Source organism: Anolis carolinensis, chromosome 5 (assembly GCF_035594765.1).
Source record: "Anolis carolinensis isolate JA03-04 chromosome 5, rAnoCar3.1.pri, whole genome shotgun sequence".
Lineage (NCBI taxonomy): Eukaryota > Metazoa > Chordata > Lepidosauria > Squamata > Dactyloidae > Anolis > Anolis carolinensis.
Window position 1 is genome coordinate 38,975,453 of NC_085845.1, and position 16,391 is coordinate 38,991,843.

The window sequence follows — 16,391 nt, forward strand, 5'->3', positions numbered from 1 at the left end:
AGAAAGGAGGTTAAGTAGGTAGCCATAGATTAGAGTCTGCATGCATATGTTCCCATGTAGAAGCAATTGATGATTGCATTCCATTTATTTCAAGGCTGTAGAAGTAAAGTTGTGCATGGATGACCTTTGTGCATTCATGTTCAATACACACTGTGTTCAATGTGGATATGAAGAGATATGTATTACATATTGCTCATGGATATGTATATATGTTTTGTTGTATGTTCAGGAGGATTCAGCTGAACCATTCAACACAAGTGTTGAGTAGCATAAATAACAAATGAATTTGCTTTGAAGATTTATGCCAAATAACCCTAACATATAATCTCATCCATAGTGTTAGTAGTCAGGTGAGTACAGGGCATGATTCAGTGTAGAAGAAGCTGACAGCTCCAATGTTAGTGATATGGTGAATCCATTCTAGATTTTACTTAAACATTAAAGGAGCTATTCAAGGTGCTGAATCCATTAAGCAATAGAGTTTAGCATCATGGATGACTCTCTTAATGGTGAGACTAAAGCTGGATGGATTTACTGGCCCATTGCCTTCAGAGTCACCAGCTTTCACTGATCCAGCACTTATGCTTTGGAATTCTATTTACCATATTGAGAAAGTTGGTAAGGGCACACTTAAGCTTTTGCCCCATCAACTAAAATGAGAATAAGGATGCAGTCTCATAAACTGGGGCTCCAAATGTCCCAGAGCTCCCACATTATTTTCCCAAAAATGTTTTGATGATTCCCCTCCAAACAAATGAAAATCACTTGCACATATCCCAGCTGCTCGAGACTGTGTTGGAGTGGTCCTTGAGGTTCCCCAGACTTATCGTCCTGGGGGACTTCAATGTCCACGCTGATTCAGACTCTTGCTCAGCAGCAGCTACGGACCTAGTGTCTACCATGGAGACACTAGGACTCTCGCTCTGTAGTACTGGGCCCACGCATAAGGCAGGACACACGTTAGACTTGATCTTCAGCACAGGAATTCAAGTGATCCAAGCCTCTATTATAGAGGTTCCATAGTCAGATCACTGTGCTCTGAGGGTCAGGCTGGAGCATGCCTACCCACCTGGCAAGGGCGCTGAGCCGATTTGGGCTCACCCAAGAAGACTTATGGAACCTAGTAGGTTCCGGAATGCTCTGAAGGATCTGGAGCCTGTCAGCGACTCGATCGATTTGCAGGTGGACACATGGAACATCAGGCTATCCAATGCACTCAACGAGATCGCCCCTAGACGCCCTATCCAACCCCACCGAAATCGGTCTCCTTGGTTTACTGAGGAACTTTGATCGATGAAGCGGGAAAAGAGACAGCTAGAGGGCGTGTGGCGAGAACTTCATGACAGAGCTTCGAGATCAGCTTATAGGGCATTTATGGAGTCCTATGAGCATGCTATCATTGAAGCAAAGTGAGTATATTATGCCTCTTTGATAGCATCCGCCAGCTCACGCCCGGCAAAATTGTTCAAAATAATTAGATCTCTAACAACGGTTCCTACCAACCCAAAAAGTGATGATCAGGCCCCTTCAGCCGAGGCTTTCCAAAGCTATTTTGCTGACAAGATCTCACTACTACGCCGGGATCTCCCCGCCACAATTGATACAAGGAGAGAACTTGAGACTCCATGGCCACTTGCTGGGCCCACCCTCGACCGGTTCATCCCACTGGACGCAGAGGCTGTCAATAGGCTCATAGCTGCAGCTAGACCGACCACTTGCTCCCTCGATCCGTGTCCCTCCTGGTTGGTAAAATCCTGCTTGGAGGGATTACGTGACCCTTTGTTGAAGATAATAAACAGCTCCCTTGAGCAAGGAGTCTTTCCAGAGGGTTTAAAAGAGGCGGTGGTCTCTCCCCTGCTGAAGAAACCAGATTTAGAACGTTCGGTTCCCTCCAGCTATTGCCCAGTTTCAAACCTCTCGTTCCTGGGCAAGGTGATTGAGAAGGCAGTAGCGGAGCAGTTGCTAGACAACACAGCCGGATTAGATCCCTTCCAGTCTGGCTTTCGTGCGGGGCATGGGACAGAGACTGTGCTGGTCTCCATCACGGATCATCTTCGATGCCAGCTTGATCAGGGCGGGTCGGTGCTGCTCGTGTTATTGGACCTCACTGCAGCATTTGACACAATCAATTATAATCTTTTGACCCACTGCCTTGCCATTGTTGGAGTCAGGGGGACAGCTTTAAATTGGCTGGCCTCCTTTCTTCACAACCGTGGACAGCGAGTGGAGAGGGGAGGCCTGGTCTCTGAAAGGTCCCCTCTACTTTGTGGGGTGCCTCAAGGGGTCATTCTCTCCCCTCTGTTGTTTAACATCTATATGCGACCACTTGCTCAGCTGGTTCGAGGTTTCGGACTCGAGTGCTACCAGTACGCTGATGACACTCAGCTTATGTTGAAGATGGAAGGCCTACCGGACTCTGTACCCGATAACTTTCATCAATGCCTCGAGGCTGTTACTGGATGGCTGCATGCCAGCAGGTTGAGGGTGAATCCAGCAAAGACGGAGATCTTATGGCTGGGTCGACCGGGCAGTGGGGACATCCAGTTGCCTACACTGGATGGTGAGGTGCTATGCCTGTCATCATTGGTAAAGAGTCTGGGAGTCCTCTTGGACCCTCTGCTGACGATGGAAGCCCAGGTCTCTGCCATTAGTAGAACCGCCTTTTTTCACCTGCGGCAGGCTAGACGGCTGGCCCCCTATCTGTCAAGGGATGACCTAGCTACAGTGATCCAGGCCACGGTCATCTCAATGCTGGACTACTGTAACACCCTCTACATTGGCCTTCCTTTGTCGGTGATCCGGAAGCTCAAGTTGATACAAAATGCAGCTGCTCGACTTCTTGCGGGAGTCCCGATGAGATGTCATATAACACCGATCCTACTACAGCTGCACTGGTTGCCAATTGAGCACCGGATCACTTTCAAAGTGATGGCAACCCCAGAGATCCCTCTGTTTGGAGGACCAAGATCTATTGGAAGTTCCCAGTTTTAAGACCTTGCGCCTAACAGCAACTAGACGTAGAGCTTTTACATCAGTGGCGCCATTACTCTGGAACACTCTGCCACCTGAAGTTCGTGCCCTGCGGGACTTAACAGTCTTCCGCAGGGCATGTAAGACACACCTGTTTCGGCAGGCTTTTGATCTCCGCTATTGCTGTTTTTAAATTGCTTCGATTTTAGCTGTTTTTGTAAGCCACTCCGAGCCCTGGGTGAGTGTTTTAAAGATTTTTTTAAAAGATATTTTAAAGATGTTTTTAAATTGTTAGATTTTAGCCTTTCTTGTATGCCGCCCCGAGCCCTAGGGGAGTGGCGGCATATAAGTTTAAATAATAACTAAATAAATAAATAAATATGGTGGATTGCCTGACTCTATTAACCCCTAAAAACTGCAGATCCCACAACAAATTGACTAAACAGGAACCAAAAGTGACATGTGACACATCCCCTACAATTGAAATAATGAGACCAGACAACCATAAAGAAATAAATATGAACAACTTTATTAAGGTTATCTATTTAACTTTCTTCATGATCTGCAAACAACTTACTAAGGGGTATGAAGTTGCTTTTGGATAAGCCGATGTAGTGATTATCCCAGACCTCCTTCTCAACTAATTTGGGTGAGACACCTCAATCCCCTGAATGCAATTCTGTATGAGTTTCTCCCATGGCGACCCCCTAGGGAAGCTGCACAGAGTATTCTAACTCCAAGTCACAAGGCTTCAGTGGGGTTAGAATTCCTCTGCAGCTCCACGGCCATTCCCATTTGCTTCCACCTTGATGGCCCAAACACACAAGTGAGGGTTCCTCTTCCTGGCTTTCATCAAAACTGGGTGCCTTGAGTGCACACTGAGATGTTAACTCCATCCCAGTTTCTTGCCACAGATGAGCAGCAAACATCTGCTTTGCTACTCTCCCACACCAAGCCTGCCAACACAGCCCTAATACCTCTTTGCAAATCACAGAGATATTGCTGGTTGCCCTTCTCTGAGATATAGATACCACCTGCCTGAAAGAAATCCCTCCTATGATAGGTGGTATTTTGATGGTGGATATAAGATTCCAAGCCCTTACTCATGGCCTTGTACATTTCTCGGTTCACTTTTTTTCTGGCCACATCTAATTTCTGCTCATCTCCCCTCCAGACCATTTCTGCTGAGGTATAATAGTGAACTACACAAGATGTGTTTGAGACCAAGTCTCACAAATGCCCTACATATCCTTCAGGGCCTGCAAAATCAATGCATAGTCCTTAAGCAGGCTCAAATCATTGCCACCTAGATGTATCACCAGTAGAGGTGAGTGAAATAGCTGAAATCCTATTCGTTTCAGAGATTTGGATGGCCCCCGCTTCTATTGTAAAGTTTTGGAGAGGTCTCCTTCCAATTCGTAATCCAAATCTCTGAAGCTTTGTAATTGCTTTGTTAAGATTTGTTCCATTAGCAGCAATGGGGAAAATTGCAAGGCTAGTTTCTCTGTTACTTTCATGGCTATCAGAATGAAACTTGGCACACATGTAAGTAACATGTAAAATTTTAACCTACCAAGTTTCAGAATGTTTTGGTCATCCACTGGTTTTTAGGAAATTTGTAATGGTTTTACATTTTTTTTAGAATACTTCAAAAGATATCTCCTTGAAATTTCTGCAAAATGAGACAACGTAAGCAGGGCATCAATCCTGCAAAGTTTCAGAAAGATTAGTTCATCTACAGATTTCTAGGAATTGTTTTTCAATTACAATATATATGTAGTTTAGAGTGGGGTCTTTTGAATATTCTGTTACAGATCGGCAGCCATTGTCTGAATGCCAGCCACCTGAAATCTGAAACAATAGAAAGGGCAAACAAATGAACGATACACTCCCAATCTCCATCTTCCCAACGGCTGTATTTTAAATGTGTTATAACCAATAGTGGCTACTGTGGAAGTGGCTCTAATGTGAAATGAGTGTGTCCCAAATTTATAGTCATGTAACCTAAGGCTGTTAATGCCTTGGACGTAACAGCCCAGAACTGGTATTTTATCAAAGGAGAGTGATCCTCATGACAAAATAATGAGCATGTTATAGCACCCCTGATTGTTATATATCCCACCATTTCTTGCTCACACTGGACACAAGTCCACATCACCACACTCATTAAGCATCAAAGATGTCCCTTTGCCTTTCTGATCCATTTTGGACATTTTATTAACTAATTACATCTTTTCTGGTGTTAACCATCTATTGCTCCCCAATAGTGCCCTACCCAAGTGATCATTCTGAAAGCTAATCACCAGTTCACTAAGCCTCAGAGCCCCAAAAAATGGAACGAGGTCAGCTGCGTGAAAAAGAAGTCCCTCATAGTGAGACAAACAGACTTGAAGCCAAACTTGATAAAGACCTTTTAAAATTCCTGGTGATATAAGTCAACGAGTATGAGGAAACTTCTCATACTTGTGTGATCAACTTCCCAGCAGTTTATGAACTCGGAACTCTGTAGTAAAATCAACAAAACCCCGAACCTTGAACCAAAAGGTGAGTGCTGACACTTTGGCTTGAATGGATGTGAGCACTAAACCTTTCCTTCTAAGAAATATGCAAAACTGCAAAACATGCTCAACGGGGGCTAGAAATTTCTCCTGACATCTGTGAAGTCCCAAACAGCTCTGTTGTAAAACTTCTTAGAGCTTGAAGCCAAGGCCAACCTGATTCCCCTTACTAACTCCTCAGTCCAATTTCTCATAGATGGTCCAGCATCCGCTCTGGCTGAGTGTCAGTGTTGGGTGCCAACTATCTGAAGTGCTGCATCTGCATGTGGGACAGAATGTCTGGTACGCCGTTGTCAGTCCTGGCTATATGAAAGACCTTAAACCAAATGTTATGTTGCAGGCAATGGAGGGTAAAGGAATGCTCTGCCCCCATGACCCGCTTGGACTTTAATGTTGATAACCTGGATAGTCACCATATTATTACACCAGAAATGGATGGCAGAGTTGGCAAACCTAGCCATCCAAATCTTAACTGCTATTAATATAGGGAAGATTTCTAGAAAAGTGAGAGCTGTGGTTTTTCCCTCAGTGTGCCAATGAATGGGCAATTTTTTCATGCACCAGTGCCCATCAAAATACACACCAAAACCTAAGGCTCCAGGTGAATCAGGTGCTACTTGTAAAGCACCCTTAATTAATCATTCTTGCATCCAAAATGAAATCCCATTAAAGCTTAACAAACATTTCAGGGAAATGAACAAATCTGCTTTAATGTCCTTGATCACCCTGATGTGATGGTGAGGCCGGAAACCTGCACATATCATCACATAGTCTACACAGGAAGGCCCTGCCTGGAGCTACTACTCTACAAGCAAAATTAAAATGACCAAACAACACTTGATATTCTTTGAGGGTAACCTTTCTGCGACCCATAAAACCACAAATTCTAATAACTAAGTCTACTACTTTAGCTCACAGTAACCTTGAAAATTGCCACATAGTATCAATTTTAATGCCAAGAAAGGTCAATTTTTGTATTGGCCCCTCAATTTTCTCCACTGCTAGCCTGGAAGGCCATGAGCAAAGCTGCACATTGTCCTAAATCAGACCTACCTATTAACAAAAAATCATCATGATAGTGCATGCCTCCAATCAATCCATATTTTGATTTGAGGGCCTATTCCAAAAAGGTGCTAAATGTTTCAAATACAGCTCATTATATAGTGCAGTCCACGGGCAGCACCCTTTTCATGTAAAAAAGACCCTCAAATGAAAAACCCAGGAGCTCAAAATAATAGGGATGCACAGGAAAGATGCAAAAAGCGGACTTTATATTGCACTTGTGCCTCCTAAACAAATGCACAGCTGCGTCAAACAATGTGTATTGAACTGTGCAATGCTCTTCCAGGATAGCGTAATTCACTGATTTAACCCATAGTATGATAAGCAGTGAAGCAGATGATATTCCCCTGTAGCTTTCTTTGGGACTTTCCCTAATGGAGAAACTCTGAGGTTGGCAAGAGGTGGAGATGAAAAGGGACCAAGGAACCTCTTTTGCATTCTTATTCTTAACAATATCCTTGTTACCATATACACAGGACCCATTTCCCTTGATAGGATATGTGAAACCCATCCTTAAATCCATTACGCAAGTAGTCAGCAGAGGTGGTATTAGGATACCTCTCCAACCAATGGCCCAGTTCCTATACATTAATTGGACTGGGGCCCTTTTGAAATCGCAATGTATTTTCCCTTTCGTTATTCCTGGAAGGATGGCCTTTGAAACAATTATTGATGGGTATGCTCCATTGCAAATTGAGCAGAAATGCTGAAATGTACATGGCTTATGTAAGCACACTGTTTAAGCACTTATGTAAGCACACCTTTTTGATTGAATTCAAGCCCTTTTGGCTCATAACTGAAATTCTTAGCCACACTGCAACTTGAAACCTTCCAGAGATTTTGGACTACAACTCCTTGATACAGCCCCTAGTTTCTCCATATTGATGTGTTTCTTGCATTCATTACGCAAAAGTGCCAATCATGCTTTATACATTAATCTATAGGTGAGGCTAGGGTCTTTATTTATTGTTTTTTCTTCTCCTGATCTAGGACTGTGCTCTTGATTGGGATCTGGCAGAAAACCAGAACAGTGCCTTACAATGAAAATAAAGCATTGGACATGGAGTATAGAGGATCAGGTTCACTGTCATTGTTGCTGTTGTGTGCCTTCAAGTCATTTCCAATTTATTGCGACCCTCAGGTGAATCTATCATGGGGTTTCCTACATCTACTTAGCCATAAAGCTTGGGTCAGTCATCGATTCTTATAAAGTGATCACAAGCGTAATGTGGATGAATTTTTAGTCTTGCAAAGATCACAAAGAAATTACAACTATTTCAAAATGTGTAACAAACAAACTTCTAGTATACATCAGCAGGACTCCAATTATAACTACATTTAATTTTGATGGTCTAAACTAGAAACCTGTTTTCAGAAATCCTTCTTGCTAACTACACTTTTAAAAAGTCTGTGCCTTCATCTCCCTTTCCCCAGTATTTTTTAAATATTGGAATTTTTTTTAGAGCTAACAATTTGGCTGTCCCATACTTAACAGAAAAATATGGTCCAAACACCATCCTTTTTCAACTATAATATCATGTAGATCTCATTTGGGATGCAGGTGTGTAAATGAATATGAAATGTAGCGCTTAATTGGGATGTGTGTCTGGGACATATTTCCTTTAATATGTTTAATAAGCTTTAAAAACTAGTTTCATTGGTACACCTATGGGACTGCAGGAAGAATAACTGGAAGGTCTAGAAGTGGATTTTAATTTCTACATGCATCTGAGGTGGAATTAAAGTGCAAAAGCAATTTCAAAGGTCTTGATATGATGGATGATCTAAAATTGTTTCTTACGTCATTTTTGTAGAAAAATCATTTTAAAACTTTCTGAAATCCTTTGTTAGAGGCAATAACAATCGAACATGTACTATGTAACAAATAATGTTATACATTTTTTTGGATAGGTCATCCCATCTTAATTTCTAGGATTAGAATAGATGACATTATTTAAATACCAGAAACATAAAGCAAACCAGCTGGGGTAAAGAAGTTATTTATTTGTGATATCAGAGTTTTAAAAAAGCTTTATTTTGGAAATTAGTTTCCTTTATTTTTCAAAATTTCCATATTATTTTGGGTCTTCTTAAGAATCCCACTATTCTGTTTTGAAGGGCTTCAGTTAAATGTTATGAAGTAAATATTACATCATATTCCCCACCTCCATGCATTGACTTAACTCAGATTTTATTCATTTGGTTTTAGTTAAAAGCCTATTACTGAATGAGTGCTTTTTGATAAATTACAGTTGAACAATAGGACAAATGTCACTATTCACAATGTCTTGTTCTTATAATCCCTGACACTGATGTTCTAGATCCATTTCAATTCAGCTTCATGCCAGTACATGGAATGGAAATGGCTTTGGTCACCTTGGTTGGATGATCTTCAGGGGGAACTAGACAGGGGAGTGTGATGCTGCTTGTCCTCCTAGATCTCCCAGAGGCATTCAATACAATTGACCATGAAATCCTCCTGGAGTGACTTGCAGGGATGGGATTATGAGGCATTGTGTTGCAGTGGTTCCTGTCCTTCCTTACTGGCCATCTCCAGAAAGTGGTGTTGGGAGAGTCCTGCTCAGCCCTATGGCCTATAAACTGTGGGGTCCCGCAGGGCTCACCTTTATCCCTGATGTTATTTGACATTTACATGAAGGCTCTGGGAGAGATCATCCAGAGTTTTGGAGTTTGGTATCATCTCTACACAGATGATGCCCAGCTCTATTACTCATTTCCATCAGATTCCAAGAAAGCAGTTCTGCACCTAAACCAGTGTCTGAAGGCATTAATGGACTGGACTGGGTTACACTCCCCCTGAAATCTCAGGTATGCAGTTGGGGGTTGTTCTGGGCCTCGCCTTGAATCTGGAAGCTGAGGTGATGGCAGTGACAAGGATTGCCTTTGCACAATTAAAACTGCTGCACCCCTTCCTGGAGAAATCTGACTTTGCCAAGGTGGTACATGTGCTGGTTACATCCCATTTGGACTACTGCAATGTGCTCTACATGCGACAGCCCATGAAAAGTGTCCAGAAACTTCAGTTTGTTCAAAGAACGGCAGCCAGGTTACTCACCAAAGCTGACTCCAGGGAGCATAGTACTCTTCTGCTGAAACAGCTCCAATGGCTGCCAATTGGTTTCTGGGTCCAATTCAAGGTGCTGGTTTTAGCCTATAAAACTCTACACGGCTTCAGTCCAGGCTACTTCAGACAGCATGTCCTACGATACAGATTGAGCGGACCACTCAGATTTAGCAAGGAGACTCTCATCTCTACTCAAGCTAGGGATAATCTACAGCTAAAAATTTCTAGAGAAGACAATTTTCCCTGGAGCAGCACCAAAGCTGTGGAATGAGCTGCCAGAAGAAATCAGAGCAGCTCCCTCCCCTATGTCTTTCAGGGGGAAAAATGAAGACTTTCCATTTCGGAAAAGCTTTTAATTGATTTGATTGAGTCCTGGATTTTATGGATATACAGGAAGTTTTAGAGGTATTTAATTTAATTGAATTTTATCACCTAGAAATTGAATGATGTGATAGAGCATCCATGTAACTTTTATGGTTTTATAGTTTGTTTTAATGAATATTTTAATGAATGTTTGTTGTAACTTTGCTTATTTTATTGATGTTGTGAGCTGTTTTGGGTCAATTCGGAGAAAAGTGGCACAGAAATTCCTGAAATAAATAAATAAATTCCAGAAATAAATTCTCGAAATAAATTCTCAAAATAAATGTTCCTTTGTTTTATCTGTGGCTCCTTCTACACTGTCATATAATCCAGATTATCAAAGCAGATAATCCACATTATCTGCTTTGAACGGGATTATATGAGTTTACATTGCCATATAATCCAGTTCAAGACAAATAATCCAGATTTTATATGGCAGTGTAGAAGGGGCCAGTGTTTCATTTTAATTCAAATTGAGTTCTGCTCTAATATTAGGATAAAACTGAGATATAATGGTGATGATTAATAGTCACAATTATATTAATTTGTATCCATCCTTTTCCCCAATATCGGAACTTAAAGAGGTTTATAAATTATTAAAAGCAGGACAGAATCATCCTATCCTCTCTGAGAAGAAATTTCCAAAGTTTGGGAGCAGCCACCAAGAAGGCCCTCTCCTTTGAAAAGAGAATAGAGAGAGGGCTCTCTCCCAAAGAGGTGTTGTTGTTTTTTTTACTATTTTAGTATAAGCAACTTCACAATTGTTGCAAAGTTAGTTTGAAATATTGTTTTACCACTTTCACATAATGAGATCCTGAGACTGTTGGTTTATGCTGTCTAATGCTATTGCAGTTCATGATAGGGATGAAATCTCATGCATTTCTGTTTGATTTATCTCAAGAGATTAATGGGAATTTTTTATCCCCCTTGATGCATCACTTGTAGTTTTGTTAGAATTAGGAATACCAAATGTATGTAAAAATGTCTTTTCCCTCAAAATTCTGGAGAGACATGAAACAAAACCTGGTTATATTGTTCCCAGCATATTACATTTCCCACACATACGTTGAAATAACAACTACAAAGAACCATGCAATTGAACTTTCCCATTCAGGGTTGATAAATCAGTCTCAGTTCTCTGTATAATTATTATTCAAAGCAGTGAAGTGGAATAGATGGCTATTAGTGTAAGCATGGATAATAACTGAAATAATGACTGTAAGCATAATTCTATGGGCATTAATTTCTGTCAGTATTCCACAGTAAATCTAGATACCTAGATATTCTGCTAGACCAGGAGCAAACAGGCATGAGCCTTCAACTATTGTTGGATTGCAAATCCCGGCTGTGCTCAATGGAAGTGTAATTCCAGTAGCATCTGGATGACAACAGTTACAAAACCATTCCATTTATTTATTTTATTTTATTTACAGCATTTATATTCTGCCCTTCTCACCCCGAAGGGGACTCAGGGTGGATCACATTACACAGATAGGCAAAACATTCAATGCCTTTTAACACAGAACAAAGACAAGACAAATATAGGCTCCAAGCGGGCCTCGAACTCATGACCTCCTGGTCAGAGTGATTCATTGCAGTTAATTGCAGCTGGCTTGCTCTCCCACCTGCGCCACAGCCCGGGCCCTAAATAAATAATTTTCCTCCATATGAAATGTCTCCTTCTTTCTTATATCACTAGAGCTATGTCAATAAACTAAAGTAAACTTTAAAAACTCCAGTGTGGTCTGGAATGAAGGGTCAAATTATTGTCTAATACAGAAAATGTTTTCAAGTGTTTGATCATGGATGCATACTTCTGGTAAATATTAGCAGTTTTAAATGTCATACATTTATTGGAGTAGGGATTTCTGAACAGCCTTCATGATCACTTGCATGTTTTTCTGTATGTATTGCACCTTTTTTGTTATGTCTTTAAATTTTGAAGCTCTCTTTTCTCTGGCAGAAAAAGAATCATGCATCACACAAGAAAAAAAATGATAAAAAGGGGGTTTATAATATATCTTTAGATTCAGTTGTTTTGCTTGTAATAAAAAACCATAGTTTTCTTGTCTGCCCATGATACGACTAATACATGCCCTTTTCCCTCTGCAAAGAGGTGGGTGGATGCTGTTGCTTTCACTTTGAAAGAAATCAGAGTTCCAAATTAGGGATTTCATCAGATTATGCTGGGAAGTGTTCAGAAGAAGAGAGTTCAGTCTAACTCCATTCCGTAATAAACAGGAGTTTTTCCCTACCTTGGGATCACACTGTTTAGTGCACTCAGTTGTCTTGCGTATTTTTCAATAAAGAGGTTTCCATAATGCAGACATTTGGCCATGCCCACTATCCCTCTTGGTGCTTTTTGGTACTTCAACTCCCACAATTCCCAACAGCAGAGAGGGAGAGAGAGAGAAGGGATGGGAGGGAATCCCATTTGGAATGGCAGCAGCAGAGGCTCAGCTGGTGTTTTGGACTACAGCTCTCACAATTCCCAACAGCAGAGAGAGAGAGAGAGAAGGGATGGGAGGGAATTCCATTTGGAACGGCAACAGCAGAGGCTCAGCTGGTGTTTTGGATTGCAACCCCCACAATTCCCAAAGGCAGAGAGGGAGAAAGAGAGAGAAGTGATGGGAGGGAATCCCATTTGGAATGGCAACAGCACTGGCCCTCCCAACACAGGACACAGACAAATCATGGAAGGAGAAAAAGGGTACTCTAAAAGGCTATATGTTATGAGGTAGTTTACAACCAAACCTTCCTGCTTGGGGAGCAAAAGGAAATTGCCCAAAAAAGTTTATTTTGACTCCTCCCCCAATTTCTCCTCCCACAATTTGGGTGATCCTAACCTGAGAGCAATGAGTGCTACTTCATTAGAAATTTGGCAAAACATCCAGAGTTTTGAGAAAAATCAATTTCCTTACCTCTTCCTGATAAGTTGGAAAAAAATGCTGCCCTCAACATTTAAGACTCAAAACTGCACTTTAACCAAAATGAATGTAGTGGACCTACAAAATACCAGATTTTAAGTGTAGAACTCGGTGGAATTTAAGTTATGTGATGAAGTGGTAAGTCTAAATTCAGAGACCTCTGTTTCTTCAAAGGCTTCACAGAAATAGATATATCAAGCTCTAACTTTAATTTTGGATTTCTGATTTTTTTTAACCAATTCACATTGCACCAGAAGAAATTGTAAATTAAATATGAAATTAAACAAAAGAAAAATTCTTATCTGTTCACAGCCAGTCAAAAATATAGGATGGGAACATGTTTGTACTTGTCTGTGCAAACAACAAGGCACTACCACTTTGTCAAAGGGGAGGGTTTGGAACCACTCATGAACTGAAACTAGTTCCTTTCACATGACCAAGTACTACTCACTGACCTTGGCATGTTGGAGAGGGCAGAGCTAGTTCTATTTGACACCCCAGTCTCTGATTGCCAATTCAGTGGCCCATCTTCTTGAATTCAATACTGTCACGCCCAGGCAGCGGAGCACTAGAACCAATACACTGAGGCCAATAACAATCTAATATCTTTATTAAGGAAATAGTAAAGTGGAATAAAAATGCACACAGAATAAAGTTCATCAATAGACCTTCCAGGAAAGGTCAAATATAGTCCAATAATATATTGCCCAGTATGTGGTATTAGAGTTCAAAGTTATAATCCAAACCGAAACACACTCAACTTCAAAGCAGTTGAGTGGGGAAATTATCCAAGATTCTTCTAGAGTTCATAGAAAGTCCAAAGCAGGGAGTTGGATACAAACTGGGTACTGGGCACAAGGTGCAAGGCTGGGTACATGGCAAGATAGATCCAAAAGCACGACAAGGCAAGGCACGAAGGAACTGGAGTTGCGGACTCAAGCGTAGTCCACACTTGGCTGGAATCGAAGCTATTCCGTAAGCTGATCTGTTGACTCCGCACGGACTTCTCAGTGCGGGGAACTTTTAAGGAACTTCCAATCTCTCTGCAAGGCAGGTGTTCAGAGCTCCTTTTCCCAAGGGAAAGAGCTGAGCCAACAACTATGTCCAGATGTGATCCTCCCCAAAACTTCTCAGGAGAAAGAAGCTAATTAAAAGATTGTCTGGCTGCTATCCGGGCGCTCCTTCTTGTTTGCGTTTTCCCCCAGCGACTAGACTCAAAAAACTCCTTTCTCAAAAAAGGGGGAGAAGCGCTGGGAATAGGCGCCTGTTCAAGGTCTGTGGTAATAAGTTCCTGGCTGGAATTGTCAACATCTGGCATCTGGAACTGAACATTCTCTTGCTGAGACGGCAAAAATCCCCTGTCCTCATCTCCATGATCCATCATGGCGCCAGGGTCAGGACTCAGAGGTCCAGGGGACATCATACTATCCCCCCTCTCAAGCCCCGCCTCCCCCGAGGCCCCCCCCGCAATCCGCGGGGACGTGGCTTGGAAAGGTAAGCACGGTGGAAATGGCGGACCAAGTCAGGTGCATGCACCGTGGAAGCGTCTTCCCAGGGGCGCTCCTCAGGACCGTAACCCACCCAATCAATCAAGTACTGTAAACGGCGGCGATGTAGGCGAGAGTCCAGGATGTCCTGGACCTCGAATTCCTCCTCGCCGTCCACCAGAGCAGGGGGTGGGGGTGGGCGACTCGCATCCGGACGGACACCTTCCGCCGGAAAGAGAAGAGAATGGTGGAACACCGGATGGATGCACATGGAATGCGGAAGTTGGAGTCTGAAAGTCACGGGGTTAAGTTGAGCCACCACTGGATAGGGACCTATGAACCGGGCATCTAACTTCCGACAAGGGCGTTGGGAGGGCAGGTAACGAGTAGATAGCCATACCTGATCTCCTACCTTGATCTCTGGACCAGATTGGCGATGCCTGTCAGCGTGGCATTTGTAGTCTTCTTTGGCCTGGTCAAGCTGCTGGTGTAACAGGTCTTGCGCTGCCTTGGGTTCCTGAAGCCAATCCTCTGCTGCAGGAACTTCTGAAGCCTCTCCGATGGGAGGGAAGAAACGGGGGTGGAAACCGTAGTTTGCAAAGAACGGGGCTTCTTTAGTGGAGTTTTGGACAGCGTTGTTAAAGGCAAATTCCGAGAGAGGTAGAAGGGGTGCCCAATTGTTCTGTTGGTAATTGACATAACAACGGAGATATTGTTCTAGAGTAGCGTTGGTGCGCTCAGTCTGGCCATCCGTTTGGGGATGGTGGGCTGAGGATAAATGTGAGTCAATGCCCAATAGTTTTTGTAGAGCTCTCCAAAACCGGGAGGTGAATTGAGTTCCCCGATCTGTGACCAAACTCTTGGGCAGACCATGCAGTCGAAACACATGTTGAAGAAATAGGTCTGCGGTCTCCTTGGCTGTAGGAAGCCCCTCACAAGGAATAAAATGGGCCATTTTGGTGAATAAATCCACCACCACCAGAATAGTGGTGAACCCGAGAGAGTTTGGTAAATCCATGATAAAATCCGTGGAGATTATCTCCCAAGGACGAGATAAAGTAGGAAGGGGGTGTAAAAGTCCTGCAGGCTTTTCCCTTCGCGTCTTGGAACGTTGACACGTTGGACAGGTGGAGACATAGTTCTCCACGTCTTTCCGGATTCTGGACCACCAGAAATCCCGCAAGATCAAATGGATAGTTTTGTATAGTCCAAAATGTCCAGCAGGCTTGCTGTCATGACACATATTGAGGGCTTTTTCTCTCTCTGGTCCTGGAGGAATATAGACTTGGTTCCTGTAACATAGTAGCCCGTTTTTTTGCGAGAATGGAAATTGTAGTCCCTGTTGGATTCGTTCCTGGGTCCAGGCACCTGCTTGTTGTCTGGCCCTGATTTCCTGGGTAAAGGAAGAGTCTGAGGACGTGGGGGTTGGAGTAGGTGATATCTGTTTAACTGGAGTAGACTTTGTATTCCCCACAGTGAGCGTGGCAAAGTTTTCTGGTTGTAGCAATTGAGACTCGGAGAAGTCTTTACGCCCTGCTGTATATTCAGGCTTTCGTGAGAGGGCGTCTGCTTGTTTGGTCTGGGCAGGGGTCACATAGTGGATCCGAAAATCAAAACACTCAAAGAACAACGCCCAGCGTTGTTGCCTTTGGTTTAGTTTGCGCGCTGTCCGTAAGTGCTCCAGGTTTCGGTGATCCGTGTGAACTTCTACAGGGAAATTAGCCCCTTCCAGCCAATGTCTCCATGTCTCAAAGGCTGCCTTTATAGCCAAGAGTTCCTTTTCCCAGATAGTATAATTCCTCTCCGGGGCTGTTAGCTGGCGGGAATAGTAGGCGCATGGATAGAGATGTTCTCCCACCGGTTGCATTAAGACAGCCCCCACGGCCATATCCGAAGCATCTGCCTGGACTATGAAAGGGGTTTTGGGATCAGGGTGTTG